We start from the raw sequence: 15,453 nt of genomic DNA, 5'->3' as shown, positions 1-15,453 counted from the left end.
GACTTCTAAGGTTTTGTCTGCACTCTGCGCTTAGCACAGTGCCTGGCACTTAGTAGAGAGCCAGGAAAAGTTTGTGGTGGGAAGGAAAGAAGAGCGGGAGGGAGGGAGGAAGAGAGGAATGAATCTGTTTCACTTCTTTCTCAATAGGATGTGGTGGGCTATAACTAAAAAAAGCAAGCACACATAAATACTAAGTTTTAAAAATTTTACCACAAAGAAGCCATGATTCTAATGCTGGTACTGTGAAAAGAAGAGTAACAGATGTTAGGGGACAATTGTATTAGATAAGACTGTTTTAGTAGGATATGAACTAATAATGCTCAGCAACATTTATTGAGCACTTACCATATGCCAGGTGCCGTACTAAGACCTATTTATATCCTCCTGTCAAGCCCATGAGGCAGGTTCTCTTAGTTCAGAAGAGGTAAGCAACCTGCTCAAGGCTTGTTAACTAGAAAGAGGCAGAATTGGGAAATGAGCCCCTATGTGTACAGAGCGTAGGGTGTGTGCGTGTGTGTGTGTGTGTGTGTGTGTGTGTGTGTGTGTGTCTGACTGTAATGTAGCCTCTAATGTTACCTCTCCACGTTAATATATGGTAATGAATTGTTGTTATCATTATTTATAGTGAAATGATTTACAAATAGGTAACACATGCATATGGTACACCGTATGCAAAAAGTAAAACAAACATAGAGACAGTGAAAAGTAAGTCTAAAATAAATAATCTCCTCCACACTCCTATCCCCCAGCCACCCAGCAACCCACCCAAGAGACAACCAATGTTAACAGTTGCTTTTCCAATTTAAAAAATTGTTTATTTTCACAAAACTGTGGTTTGCCACTGCATCATTTCATAGCCCATGTAACCCTAAGCCATGTTATTATGGATTTCTACTCTAATTTTTAAATTTTTCTTTGTGAAACATTCTTCAAAATTGATCCCACAGTAAGCTGGGACGAAGTGAGAGAGTAGCATTGACATATATACACTACCAAATGTTAAATAGGTAGCTAGTGGGAAGCAGCTGCATAGCACAGGGAGTTAAGCTCCGTGCTTTGTGACCACCTAGAGGGGTGGGATAGGGAGGGTGGGAGGGAGACGCAAGAGGGAGGGGATATGGGGATATATGTATACATATAGCTGATTCACTTTGCTATACCGCAGAAACTAACACACCATTGTAAAGCAATTATACTGCAATAAAGATGTTAAATTTAAAAAAATTGATCCCATTAAAAAAAAAATTGATCCCATAGAAAACATGATAAAAACAGCTCATAGTGCAGTGCAAATGCTAATGCTTTTCAGACATTAATTGTTCGATTTCGCTAATCAAGCTTAGTGATATGGTATATTCTAATTCTTTTACATTTTCTATTTCAATGACGTAACTTGTTTTTACAGTAAGATGGAACATCTGTCTGATGAAAAATGGGCCATTATTATTCATCTTAAGCCATGAAGCATCGTTTAACAGCTCTGAACTAATGGTCATTACATCAAATAGGTTTTACTTTAATCATTATTTCTAATACATGTGAAATTAATACACAGTGTTTGTCATTACTGAGCACTAGAATATAATTCTAGAAGAAGCAATTAATGTCTATCAGAAGTTTTTTGAAATATGATTATCAAATACCCGACTAATGAATCATTTGCATATCTGAAATATCACCTAAACATCAAGCACCCCTGTGATAGGACACATTACATTTAACAATGAAAATACGAGAACAAGAGAGAGATTTCAGATATTAAGTTATATACACTGTCCACTTCCCTGCCAGCTCAGAATTTTTTCTGAGGAGAATTCTTTTTCAAAAGAACTGTTAAACAGCTTCAGGGGAAGGTACTTCTGGGGCTTTTCTAGGAATTGAAACTTTCATTTCTCTTATTTACATTTTTTTTTTAAAAAAGGAAAGTAGTTTACAAGACCTGAACCTCTCAATAAAAAAAAAATCATGGTTAATTGTGAAATTCAATCTCTATATAGAAAAATGCCATCCATTTCCAAATGTTGCTTGTAAACTCTCTCAGCAAAGGGGCAAAGAATAATGCACCGTATTTCCCCTGCAGCGCTGTATTGCACGTTCACCTTTAGGAGCATATGCTGCTCTTTTGAAATATGCAGACTCCCCTCTCATTGTACAGGGCCTCTGTGAAAAGACTGAGGGCTCTACAAAATTAACATATGAATAGGCGAACATACCTCCCAAGAAGCCTCTACACAAGGGGGGGGGGCACAAAAGGAGGAGATCCTTTTATTCATTTTGTAGTTAATGAAGAGTAAGAGGACCCTTTCTGACCAATTTTCTTGGGGACTCAGAATTTAAACTTAAAATGTTGAGTGTAGAAAATACCCATTTAACATTGGATGCTCTATTCTTTCCGCTTTCATAACCAACCCATCATGCTGAAAAAGGCAAATGTGTGATGTCTGAAAAGAGTAATCGCTGCTATCAGTATTAATAATTGAAAGCTGATAAAGTTAATCATCACCATTCTTGCCAACTGACTGCTCAATTGTCATCACTTTAGCAAAACGCTTCATCTGTAAGAGGCGGACCTTCAGGATTAGGTTAGGGTCAGTGTTGTAGATGTGGGGATGAGGCCAGGGGCCTGGTAAGACAGTGTTTCTGGGGAAGCGAGCCTAGGAAATAGGACTGAAACCAGGAGCTCATTTCAAAGGGATAAGGCTAGATTGGGCAGGATTACTGTTAGCAAAGGTCTAAGTGGAGCTCAAGATGCACCTGCTAAGGACATTAGGGTCCCTGATGCTGGGGTCGGCTCTAATATAGGGCTCCATATATCTTTCATACCCAGAAACAAGAGTTAGGTGTCAATTCCTCTGCGTGCCACCTCCCCTGACCTCCATGTCTCGGTTAGGTGCCCTCCTCTATCCTCCCACAAACACCCTGCACTTCTTGCAATATTACATAGAAATGCTTCCCTGTCTACCTCCCCCATTATGTTGTGTAAGCTCCGTGAAGGTCACAACCGTGGCCCTGCTGTGTTTTGCTGTGTCCAGAGTCTCTAGTACCATGCCAAGTACATAACTGATGCTCAGTAAGTATTTGCTGAATAATGAAAAGTTCAGTTCTAGATGGAAACTAAGTCCATGCCATGATTAGAGACCTGGGCTCAGGAAACCTGGCAAGTTGTTTCATGGGACGGATGTGTTGATGAGTCCCTGTCTATGCAGCAGTCAATCTGTTGGACTAGATTACCACCATTTTGGTTCAGGGGTGACGCTTTCTGCTCGAGCATCACCAGGGTGTCTCCAATTAGAGACGTTTCACCAAATTCTCAAAACAAATTTTAAGCATAATCCTTTCTTTTTTTTCAAAGAACATATGGTTTACAGAACCTTTAGGAGGTTCTGTAAAGCATATGTTTTGTAAAGCACTGGTAGCCAGGGTGTGATTGGAATTAGAAGGAAGGAAATTAGATAGGAAGCAGGGAGGGTGCAGAACCAGATGAGAGTAGAGGAGACTAGGGTGAGAAACAACCTGCGTCCTGAGTGCAGCGGGATGTGGTGGTAATGGAGAGATTCTATGAAACCAAACCAGTAGAGACAGGAGGCCAAAAATTCGATTTAAGATGAGGGTCAGTAAACTATGTCCTGCAGCCCAAATCTAATCCTCGGCCTATTTTTGTACACCCTGTGATTTAAGAATGGTCTTTATGTTATTAAATGGTTGGAAGAAGAAGGAGGAGAAGGAGGAGGAGGAGGAGGAGAAGCACAACGCCTAAAATATTTGCTACCTGATCCTTTACAGGAACTTTGCCAATCGCTGATTTAAGTGAATACAATCAAGAAAGCAAAAGCAGGAATTCCCTGGAGGTCCAGTGGTTGGGACTCCGGGCTTCCACTGTGGTGGGAGTGGGGGGGAGGTGGCGGGTTCGATCCTTGGACAGGGAACTAAGATCCCACAAGCGACGCGGTGCAGCCAAAAAAACAAAAGAGAGAGAGAGAGCAAAAGCAAACCCATCCCCAAGCACAGATATGCTTATATGCACAAATGCACCTACGCGCACATGCTGCACACACACACACATACACACACACACACACACACACACACGGTAATAATGGAATACCATTTTGTTATAACTTGAAAATACCAAAGGCATTTTGATGCCCCATGAAATTTGTGAAAATGGAAATTAATCACTTGTATTCTTTGGCAATTAAACTAACCATGAATATAATGTTTTGCAAGGTACTATTTCCATATATTTTTTGAAGACTGATTTTTCTCTCTTCAACCTCTCACAGATGGGTGTCTTATCCAGCTTCTGCTGTAATCATGCTGCTTGCCCTTGGACCTTTACCTAATTATGAGAATTTTGAACCTCCGGAGAAGAGACTACATAATGTGAATATATTTGAAAGATAATAACTTTGATTTGATCTCATTCAGTAATGTTCTTTGAAATACAGTCATAGAACGTTTCAGAGCTGTAAGATATTTTAGAGATCATATGGTCCCCAACCCCTTGTTTTACCAAGAGGAAGATGGAGATTAAGTAATTTATCTGAGGTTTAAAATAAATCAGGGTCACATAGAGACCCAGAAATCCTGGTTCCAAGCTCTCTCACACTGCTACTTACACCCGGGATCCCTTCCCTAAACTCCTACAGGGCAGGACTGTGTCAGTTTCCTCTCTCTCACCAGTGCAGAGCCCCCTGCCTGGCACATAGTTAGTATGTGTTGAATAAATGAATGAATGATAATCACACTAACATTTACTTCACGCTTACCATGTGCCAGGCACTATGCCAAACACTTCTACATGCATTATCTCACTTGACTCTCATAACAACCCTAGGAGTAGGTTGTTTTACTATCTCTGTTTTACAAATGAGGAAAGTAAGGCACACAGAGGTGAAGTGACTTGCCCAAAGTCACACAGCTAAGAAATGATGGAATTAGGCTTGGAAATTAGGTCTTTCTAACTCCAAAGCCAGTGTTTTTAATCACTGCCCCAAATGTGCGGTGAGGACCAATGAAAACGTCAATTCTGAAGTTATGCTGAAATGCTAAGCCCATGCACTTACACATCAAAATACAATTTCCTAGGCTGCCTTTACTCAGCAAATGAAGCCCAGTGAACAGGCCCCTTGGCTTGTTTTTTCTGGCTCTGCCTCAACTCCCCACACAACCAGCTAATCTCTCAAGTCCCCTAGTTCCCCAAACCCATTACTAGTCCTGCTTCTTATGACACCCCAGGGTGTCTCCAATTATCTCAGAGGGGTTTCACAAAATTCTCAAAACAAATTTTAAACGTAATACCTTTTTGTAAGAACATATGCTTTACAAAACCTTTAGGAGGCTAGATGGGATTGTCTTCAAACACAACAAACCAAATGAAAATGTGGCCGTAGTTTTTAATAGTCCGAGTTTGCGCTGAATGTTAAGGGATGCAGCGCCATCTGCTGGACATCTAACACACTGATCATAATAGTGGCTAAATATTGACAACAGGGCATATTTATAGTATGTAGCACTTGTCACGGTCTGTTCCAAACAGCTGCTTTTCGAAATAACAAAAAATACATGGCTATTGTCAAAAATTTGTAAAATGGAAAATTTACCATGGATAATAGAAGCATAATCTTGCTTCTCTGGGATACCTACCACATTAACAGTGTTTCCTTCTGTTTCTATTCATCTGCATCACTTTTTACACAGGTGAGAATGTATATATACAGTGATATGTAATCTCTATATTCCTAAACATTATGTGTTTCCTGTGTCATTTGGGAGCAAAATTTCATAGCTTACACAATATTCTGTTAAGATTATACAATAATTTATTTCTCCACGTGCCCATTGTTGGACATTTAGGTTGACTGACAATTTGGTTATTATAAATTTTGCATACATTTTGTCCAGACTTCTGCTCTTTGCATAAATTTTCTCCAGACTTCTGCTTACTTCCTGGGGAGTGATTGCTATTAACAGTGGAACTATGGGTCAAAGGGTAGGACTATATTTTACCTCCTGAAACATATTGCCAAATTGCTTTCCAAAAAGACTGCATCAGTTTCCCCTCCCATTATCAGCGGATGAATGCCCTTCTTAGGGCACCGTATCTAACACAGAGTATTGTCTTTTTTCATCTTTGCTAATTAATAGGTGAAAATTGGTCTCTTGTTGTACCATTAGCATTTTTGATTACTAGTGCAGGTGAACATTTATTCATATGTTTATTAGCCATTCACATGTTCTCTTTTGTGACTTGTTCGTTAATGTCATTTTCCCATTGAGAGCCTTTGTATTTTCTTATTATTTTGTATGTGCTCTTCAGATATTAAAGACATTATTTTTTTCCTCTCATATCTATGGCAAATATTTCTCCAAGCATGTTCTTTTATTATACTTGACATGGCTTTTCATTTTATATTGTCAAATATTTTAACAGTTTCTTTTATGATTTTTCTCCAACTGTTTTTAAGCTTAGCACATCCTTCTCTATAAAGAAGTGTGATATTCACATTTTTATGGTTTCAATTTTTGATCCACTTTTTATAGTTTCCTTTTTTTATTCACCTGCAAGTAATTTTGATGTGAAATATGAACTATGAGGGTATATTTTTAAATATCACCATTGATTGAATTTCTCTTCCTTACTTTACTGAATTGTTAAATTATCACCAGCGGACTTCCCTGGAGGCACAGTGGTTAAGAATCCACCTGCCAATGCAGGGGACACGGGTTCGAGCCCTGGTCCGGGAAGATCCCACATGCAGCGGAGCAGCTAAGCCCATGCACCACAACTACTGAGCCTGCGCTCTAGAGCCCATGAGCCACAACTACTGAGCCCGTGTGCCACAACTACTGAAGCCCACATGCCCTAGAGCCTGTGCACCGCAACAAGAGAAGCCACCGCAAAGAGAAGGCTGCACGCTGCAACGAGGAGTACGAGCACAGCAACAAGGGCCCAGTGCAGCCAAATAAGTAAAATAAAATAATTATCACCAGCATATGTTTCACACAGCATTATCCTTAGGCTCTACAGGGAGTTGCAAAGGTTCAAATTTGGCAGTAAACTTTGGGACGGTTTGCTTCTGGCTCACAAGAAGATTCTGGAATGTTGAGAGATTGTAGGGAACCACTGAAGGCAGCGGTCCCCAACCTTTTCGGCACCAGGGACCAGTTTTGCAGAAGACAATTTTTCCACGGATTGGGGGGGGGATGGTTCGGGCAGTAATGCGAGCGATGGGGAGCGATGGGGAGCCGCAGATGAAGCTTCGCTCGCTCACCCGCTGCTCACCTCCTGCTGCGCGGCCCAGTTCCTAACAGGCCGCGGACTGGTAGCAGCCCACAGCCCGGGGGTTGGGGACCCCTGATTTAAGAGTTTTGAGTAGATAATTAGCATGATCATAACTGTGTGATTAAAACAAGTTGACTATCATAAACTAGAGAGTGAGAAAAGAGCAGAGGAAGGGAGAGTTTGGAGACAGGCATGCCAGACATTTGACAGTTCTTTAAATGATCTGTGTTCTTTCCTGAGTCTTACAGGGATCCTCCTCCTTGCCTTTTTCTAATATCACCTTTTTAATAATTTTGGTATATACTAGGCACTGAGTTAAGCCCTTTTTATACATTATCTCATTAACTGTCCTCAAACCCCAGTTAGTTAGGTATCATCACCCCCTTTTCACAGATGAAGAAACTGAGGTGTAGAGATGCCATATAAGTTGCTCCAAGTCCCTCAGCTAGTGAATTGGAGGAGGCAGGACTCAAACCTAAGGATTTGGGGAAATGTAAATGAATATAAAACACCTAAAACGGTGCCTGGTTTGATAAATGGCAGCTTCTCATCCTTGCACCCATCATGTTTTATGAACTTGAAATTCCATATTAAAAAATATGCTGGCATCACATTAACAAAATATTCCAGCAATTATAGGACGCTTATTCAAGCTTAACTGGGAACTATTTTGTGCCTCTGACATTTGCGTAAAATGAGCCCCAGCACAGCAGGGAGCCTGGCTTTCTACTCCATCTTCTAGTGCTAGGTGGTTATGTGACCTTGGGCAAGTCACTTGACCACAAAATTTCCTTGTCTGCATAACAACAACAAAAAGTAATCATACCCCTCACTGGGTTTTCTGTATAAAATAAAAGCAAATCTGAAATGGTTGGAAAATTTCAAAATTCTGCATGATTTTATAGATTTCCCAATTAACCTATCAAAATTCTTAGGCCATGGAAACGCCTATGAAAACAAACTGCAACAAACCGTGAATGTAGTCTCTTTGTTTCGATTTGTTGTGTTCTTATTTTTCATTATGTCAACTTTCAAACACACACAAAAATAGATAGAATAGTATGATAAACCTCCATGACTAGCTTCAATGATTATCATCTCTGACGTGCCTATTTCATATAGCCTCCTCATATCTTATTTTTCTGTGTATCTTAAAGCAAAACCTAAGACATTATATGAATATGGTTCTTTTACGATGACAAAAATACTGAGGGAATTTTATTTAGTTTTCTCAAATCCTGAGGAGAAAGTTAATTTTAAAATCTGGCAAAATCCAAGCTGGTGGGACGAAGTGAGAGAGTGGCATGGACATATATACACTACCAAATGTAAAATAGATAGCTAGTGGGAAGCCGCCTCACAGCACAGGGAGATCAGCTCGGTGCTTTGTGAACACCTAGAGGCGTGGGATAGGGAGGGTGGGAGGGAGGGAGATGCAAGAGGGAGGAGATATGGGGATATATGTATATGTATAGCTGATTCACTTTGTTATACAGCAGAAACTAACACACCATTGTAAAGCAATTATACTCCAATAGAGATGTTAAAATAAATAAATAAATAAATAAATAAAAATAAAGTCTCCCAGAAAATGAACCTCCAATCTAAATAATACATTAATTTGGCAGTCCAGGCCAAGGGCTAGTGAATTCCAATTGTCTGCAGAAGACAAGCAAGTGGGGGGTCCAGCTAGTCTATGCAGAGGGCAGCATTTTCATTTCTATAATAACAGTATTCATAACAGCAAATGTAGAGCTGGTTTAGTACATTAAACCAGTTTGGCTTGCGGGGAATTCTGACCAGAGATTCAACTATTCTTGACAAAGTGAGTGAAGGCAAGAAGACTAATTAAAATTATCCTCCTCGAGTTGAAATTTTTTTAAAAAGAAAGAAAAATGAGCTGCACTGCCCACTTGCTAAAAAAGGAAGGAACCAATTTCTCCCTAAACCTGAGTACTTGCAATTTTTCTGATGTGCCTAGTTTACAAAGCTCATTGACATCCACGATCCACAGCATAATGACATATGTAGGGTGGGCATTCCTGTACCCATTTGTACAAATGAGAAAGTGAAGCCTCTAGGGGTCGCACGAGCTGGAGAGTGACAGAGCTAGGGACTAGAGCCCAGTTCTGTTTCCTATGTCAGGGCTGGCACCCTACGTAAGCAAGTTTACCAGAAAAAGAAAATAATTTCTTCACCTTCTATTTCCGATCTCCCTGAGACTTAACAAAGTACCTGTATTTTGATTTTATTTTGTATTTATTTATTCATTTAGGCTGCACTGCGCCGCATGTGGGATCTTAGCTCCCCGACCAGGGATCGAACCTGTGCCCGCTGCAATGGAAGCATGGAGTCTTAACCACTGGACCGCCAGGGAGGTCCCAAAAGTACCTATACTTTGTAGCAGCTCAATAAATATTTCTTGCCTGTCTAACTACTTGCCAAATAATGGGGGTGCGAAATAATTATAGGTAGAAAGAAAAAGGAGAAATTAGAGAAATGACTAAAGGAAGAGGAAATAGCATTAATAAGTTTAGTCAATAAAGCATAATCTAGGAAAAAATGGAAATACGGAGAAAAACGTTAAACCGCAATAAGGGTTCATGAAATATACGTCAGCAAAAAAAAAAATTGAAGGCCATATACCAAAAAGCTGACAGTGGTGGTAATAACAACTGTAACTACTACCACTTAAATGTCCTAGGCTCTGTGGTAAGCCTACTAACCCTCTGGGGTAAGGAAGTAATATTATTATCCCCATTTAATGGGTGAAGAAAGTGCAGCTCAGAGAGGTTAAGCAACTTGCCCAAGGCTATAGAGCTAATAAGGATAGAGCTAGGATTCCAACCTAGACAGTCTGACTCAATTTTCATTTTTTTATACTTTCTATACTTTGCAAATTTCCTACAATGAGCACATATTACCTTTATTTTTTAATCCTGTAGCATTCATCGTGTATAGAAATAATTTTGTCATTACATCGTTAACTATAGTTAATTACTATTTCTATTCATCATTTGTATGTCACCTCAATTAGACTGTTAAGAGCCTGTCTCAGGGAGTGTCATGTTTTAATGCATATAATAGCTGCTCGATGAATACTTCTTAAATGAATGGACAATGGAGAGAAAAATGTGGGAGTGTGAGGCAAAACAACCACCACAGAAAAAAGGATTTAGGGAGGTGATGAAAGAGACAGATGAGGAACAGAAAAAGAGGCACAGAAACATAATGATCACGAACAGGAGATATATGTGGGACATAGGTAGAAAGACAAACATATAACAATAAAGCAGGGTAAATAAGAAAGGAAGATTGCTATGAAGAACCCTGTTTTGGTGAACTTGTACACTAAAATTGGAGCTAAAATGCATTAACAAAGAGAAGCCAGTCACAGGCGAGAAAGGAAATTTTTAAGATATGGTACTTTAAAAAAATTAAATAGAAAAATTGTTTCGAAGTACCCTATGAGAGGGAGAAGTGCTAAAATTGCTTTTCTGGCAAAGCCCGTCCCTTCATCCAACAATTATCCTAAGATACTTGAGATCTCATCTCCATAAATTCAATAGGCAATTGGGGCCACTTTCTCTTTTGAGGCCAGATGCAGAAACAGAAATTACAGTCATTTCCTATATTGCAGAAATTAGCTGGCCAGTTGAAAGCCACCTGCACGCATAATTCACATCATCAGAGGCTGGCATCTAGAAGGCTCACGGCCTTATCCTCTCTGCCACATACTTCACCCATGTAGAGGCCATGCTCAAATAACCAGCAGTGATGTTTAAGTTTGCAGTTGGCTCATGTTATGAGGTGGTGATCTCTTTGTGGTTCCTGTCTCTTGTGAATTAAAAAATAATAATTTTTTCTCATAGTAATACATACACATAGTTAAACATAAAGCAATACTGAGGCATGGCTAACAGCAAACAACAGCAGTTTTCTGCTCCACCATTCCCCATCATCCTCAGAAGAGGCAACACTTTTCTGTGGCTTTAGCTGTTTCTTCTGGTTTATCCATTATATAATCTAAATAATATGCCTAAACAGCAATTTATTTAACAATTTTAGACGTTATCTATTGACTTTCTTTTACAATAGTGAAGAACTTAGCTTTCTTATACTTCCCCCCACTCAACCTCATATCCTTAACGTCCCCCAATCCCTCTATCACAATTCTTAGTTAAATCAGTAGCCAAGTTTACATGATTATGACTATATAATTTGTTCACTGCTAAGCAAAGTAGTATATTATCGTTAGTTAGTGTTTAGTCTTAGCACATTATTGTTAGTCCTCTGACTTTTTTCTCAAGTTAACAACTGCTTCAGTATTTCATTTGAGATTTCTATATTTCCAACGCTATTTTTATCCAGGTGTTCTAACACTTCTGTAACATACCTATCAATACTCATTCCAAACACTCCAACCTGTCTAAAATCTGCTGGTTCCTTATTCCCCCTGAAGATGCCCTCTCACAGCTCCCTGTTCCCCTGCTACAAACTAGGCCAGTTATCTCATGGCCTGCAACATGACTGTCCTCCTGGGACTCCTCCTCACAGTTCCCTGGAGTTGGATTCTTTGTTTCCTGGATCTTATACTGTGTATTCCTCTTTCTTGATTTACTCCCTCATTTTAGTAGAGTACAACTTCCAAGAGCTTCCAGAGAAAGAGTTGCTAGGAGGAATTTTTTGAGACCTTGCATACTCTAATATTTAACATGAGCTTGATTGGACTGCTATATAATTTTAAGATGAAAATCATTATCCATTAAAAAAGTTGACATTTATGTTCACTTGATTTTCAAAAAGGGTGCCAAGACCCTTCAATGGGAAGGCATCTTTTCAACAAATAGTGTTGGGACGACTGGATATGCACAAGCAGAATAATGAAGTAGGACCCTTAACTCATACCATACACATAAACTCAAAATGGGTCAACGACCTAAATGTAAGGGATAAAACTATAAAACTATTAGAAGAAAACATAAGTATAAATCTTCACAACCTTGGATCAGGCAATGGTTTCATTTGCCCACATGACCAAAGAACAAATACATAAATGGGACTTCATCAAAATTAAGAACTTTTGTGCTTTTAAGGACACTATCAAGAAAGTGAAAGACAACCCACAGAATGGGAAGCTATTTGCAAATACACCTCATATAGGACTTGTACCTGGAATACATAAAGAATGTTTATAATTCAATAAGAAGAAGATAAATTACCCAATTTAAAAATGGGTAGATGATTTGAATAGACATTTCTCTGAAGAAGATATACAAATGGCCAATAAGCAGATGAAGAGAAGCTCAACATCATTAATTATCATGGAAATTAAGATCAAAACCACGAGACACTACTTCACACCCACTAGGATGGCTATAATTGAAAAAAAAAAGAAGAAGAAAAATAACAAGTGTTAGCAAAGATGTAAAGAAATTAGAACTCTCTTACACTGCTGATGGAAAAGTAAAATGGTGCAGCTGCTATGGAAAACAGTTTGGCCTTTTTTCGATAAGTTAAATATACAATTATCATGTGACCCAGCAATTCCACTCCTAGGTATATACCCAAGAGAATTAAAAACACATGTCAACACAAAAACATGTACATGAATGTTCATAACAGCATTATTCGTAATAGCCAAAGAGTGGAGCAACCCAAATGTCCACTAACTGATGAAAGGATAAATAAAGTAAGGCATATCCATACAATGGGATATTATTCAGCCATAAAAAGGAATGAAGCACTAATACATGCTACAATGTGGATTAACCTCAAAAACATTATGCTGAGTGAAAGAAGCCTGACAAAAAAGGCCACATATTGTATGATGACACTTACAGGAAATGTTCAGAACAGGGAAACCAGGAGAGAACAGAAAGCAGATGAGTATTTTCCAGGGGGGATGGGGAAAATGGGAGTAACTGCTAATGGGTATAGAGTTTCTTTTGGGGGTGATGAAAATGTTCTGGAATTAGACGGTGGTGATGGTTGCACAACTGTGAATATATGAAAAACCACTGAACTGTATAACTTTAAATGGGTGAACTTTATGGTATGTGAATTATAGTACATTAAAACTGTCTTTAAAAAAGTAATATGATATAATATAGGAACATATGGTTAAATGTGATGAATCAACTGTACTTCTCCCATCCTCTCCCTCCCCAAAATCCCATGAACATGGTATTGAGAAGATAAAGAAGATATTAGGTATCTGCCCCTCAAAGAGAGATCCGGAGATCACTGGGACAGTTTGAGCTATCGCCAAAGGCAGAGGAAAGACTAACTGAACAAATGTAAAGGGATTGAATTCAAAAACTTTTTAAAAATGACATTGCTTCTGTAACAAAAGATACACATACATTCGCACACAGATGAATGAAACAGAAGAGGGAACAGCCAGAAAGGAGGTTTAACAAACATCGTGAGAACAAATTGTGGCTGGGGGAAAGGTATTTGATCTGGGAGAGTAAAGGGGGCTACAGCTATAGCGTCTGCAGAGGGGGACAAAGCAAAAAGTAAACTCACCCTTTAGGATCTGAGAGGCTCAGAACACGAAGGCACAGGATACAGTGGAAAACAGGGATGAAGCACGGGGCTCAAACTAAGAAAAGATACTTAAATGTCAGAATATAAATAGTGGGACCCTCACGCCCTTTTCCCCAACTTCACAGCCTGGCCACTATCCTTGACAAACCTCCACATCCAAGAGACCTGAAATTGATTTTCTGGTGACAAACAAGGAAAGCTACTGACTCGAACAACAGCCCAAGAGAAGGCTGGTGTAAGTCCCAGGCTTTACAATGGAGGAAGGAGGGTGGGTGGACTAATTCGGACCTTCAGTCTCCTGCTCCCAGAATGTCAGCACCCAGATATTTCTTCCACCCCGCCTTCTACTCCTAGGCAAGATATTAGAAGTCTTCTCTGGAAAAAAAGGAATGGGTCCAGAGAAAAGATCCCGAGATACTAACATTTGACGTTTACATAGGCTCACAGTCATCAGGCATTTGAGGAAAATTCACAATGCTAAAGAGAGAATACAAACAACGGGATCAAAGGGATTCTGAGGACACAGACAATGCAGGAAGCAGAAGAAAACTTTAAAACATTATAAGCGATATGCTCATAGAGTTAAGAGAAGGTATTCTACTCATGCCACAAGTATAGGATCCTTATGACTGACTTCTTTTACTTAGCATAATATTTTCAAGGTTCAGCCACATCATTCCCTTTTATGACTAATCTTCTTCAGTTGATGGACATTGGGTTGTTTCCACTTTTTGGCTATTATAAATAACACTGCTATGAACATTTGTGCACCCTATATTACTTTTATGGTCTGAAACATAAGTTTTTTAAAGGATGAATTATAGAGGAAAAATTACATTAGAAACATCACTTCCACTTCTACTCATGGCAAATAATGTGAAATATTACCATGGTTCTAAAAACCAGAGCTATATAAAAAGACGCACTCTGATTTGTGTCACTCCCCTCGATCCTTACTAACCCATTCCCATTCCTCCATTCTTTCCACTCTGTCCCCACACTCCCCTGTAGGTAACCAGTCTCCTTAGTTTCTCGTTTATCCTTCCTGTTTTTCTTTTTCATAAATGAGCACAAACATATATTGTCTTACATCCTCTTCTTTCTTATATAAGGGTAGCATATTATAGATACTCTTTTGAACTTACTTTTCTTTTCATTTAACAGTACATCTTTTTTTAACTGAAGGACAGTTGATCTACAATGTTTCAGGTGTACAGCAAAGTGATTCAGTTATACATATACATATATACATCTATTATTTTTCAGATTATTTTCCATTATAGGTTATTACAAGATATTACTATATTAGAATATAGTTCCCTGTGCTATACAGTACGTCCTTGTTGTTTATCTATTTTATATACAGTACTGTGTATCTGTTAATCCCAAGTTCCCAATTTATCCCTCCCCGCTCTTTCCCCTTTGGTAACCATAAGTTTGTTTTCTATGTCTGTGAGTCTATTTCTGTCTTGTAAATAAATTCATTTGTATCATTTTTTTTAGATTCCACATCTAAGTGATATCATGTGATATTTGTCTTTGTCTGACTCACTTCACTTAGTATGATCATCTCTAGGTCCATCCATGTTGCTGCAAATGGCAATATTTCATTCTTT

Source organism: Eschrichtius robustus, chromosome X, assembly GCF_028021215.1.
Source record: "Eschrichtius robustus isolate mEscRob2 chromosome X, mEscRob2.pri, whole genome shotgun sequence".
NCBI lineage: Eukaryota > Metazoa > Chordata > Mammalia > Artiodactyla > Eschrichtiidae > Eschrichtius > Eschrichtius robustus.
This window is presented reverse-complemented; position numbering follows the sequence as displayed.